Source organism: Galeopterus variegatus, unplaced genomic scaffold (genome assembly GCF_000696425.1).
Source record: "Galeopterus variegatus unplaced genomic scaffold, G_variegatus-3.0.2 Scaffold673, whole genome shotgun sequence".
Lineage (NCBI taxonomy): Eukaryota > Metazoa > Chordata > Mammalia > Dermoptera > Cynocephalidae > Galeopterus > Galeopterus variegatus.
In genome coordinates this window covers 228,719-230,315 of record NW_007726784.1, presented here as the reverse complement: position 1 = coordinate 230,315, position 1,597 = coordinate 228,719, and positions in this window count along the sequence as shown.

Below are 1,597 nucleotides of genomic sequence, written 5' to 3'. Positions count from 1 at the left end.
CATCACAGAGGTAAATAACAAGAAAAAGGAAGGAACCAAGGATCTGCAAAACAACCAGAAGACAACAAAATGTCAGGAACAAGTTCTCACACATCAGTAATAACCTTGAATGTAAGTGGATTAAACTCTCCCCTTAAAAGGTATAGAGTGGCTGATTGTATAAAAAAAACAAGACCCAATGATATGCTGCCTACAAGGGACTCACCTATTAAAGACAAACATAGACTGAAAGTGAAGGGCTGGAAAAAGATATTCCAGGCAAACAAACAAAATGTAAGCAGGAGTAGCCATACTCATATCAGATAAAATAGGCTTTAAATAAAAAACTGTAAAAAGGAGACAAAGAAGGTCGTTATATAATGATAAAGGGACCAACAAGAGGAGGGCTGGCCAGTTAGCTCAGTTGGTTAGAATGCAGTGTTACACCACCAAGATCAAGGGTTCAGATCCTCATACCAGCCAGCCACAAGAAAACAAACAAGAACCAAAAAAAGCCAAGAGGATGTAGCAATTGTTAATATATATTTACTCAACACTGGAGCACCCAGATGAATAAAGCAAACATTAGAACTACAGGGAGAGATAGATTGTAATTTAACAACAGTTGGGACTTTAACACCCTGCTGTCAACAATGGACAGATCATCTAAACTGAAACTAGACATCTGACTTAAACTGCACCATAGACCAAATGGAACTTACAGGAATTTATAGAACATACCATCCAACAGGTGGAGAATACACATTCTTATCAACTGCACAAGGAACGTTCTCCTGGACAGATCATATGTTAGGCCACAAAACAAGTTTATACAAATTTTAAAAGATAGTGATCATATCAAGTATCTTTTCTGACTACAAGGTATAAAAATAGAAATCAAACTTTGGAAACTTTACAAATATATGGATATTAAACAACATGCTCCTAAACAACCAATGGGTTAATGAAGAAATTAAAAGGGAAGTTTAAAAATTTGAGAGAAATGAGACTGGAAACACTTTGTACCAATACCTTTGGGACATGGCAAAGGCAGTTCTAAGAGGAAAGTTTATAGCAATAAATGCCTATATATAAAAAAAAGATTTCTAGTAAACAATAGTGCACTTAAAGGAACTAGAAAAACAACAAAACCCAAATAGGCAGAAGGAAAGTAATAATAAAGCTCAGAGCAAAAATAAATAGAAATTTAAAAAAACAATTGAAAGGATTGGTGAAATGAAGAGTTGGTTTTTTTAGAAGATAAAATTGACAAATACTTGGCTAGACTAACCAAGGAAGAAGAGAGGAGACTCAAATAAATAAAAACAGAAATAAAAAAGAAAACATTACAACTGATACCACAGAAATATGAAGGGTCTTAAGAGATTATTATGAACAACTATTTGCCAACAAATTTGATAACAGAAGAAATGGATAAATTCCTGGACAAATATAATCTACCAAGATTAAATTATGAAGAAATAGAAAATCTGAACAGACTAATAAGTGAGGAAATTGAATTAGTAATACAAAGTCTCCCATCGAAGAAAAAATCCTGGACCTGATGGCTTCACTGCTGAATTCTACCAAACATTTAAAGAAGAACTAATACCAATTC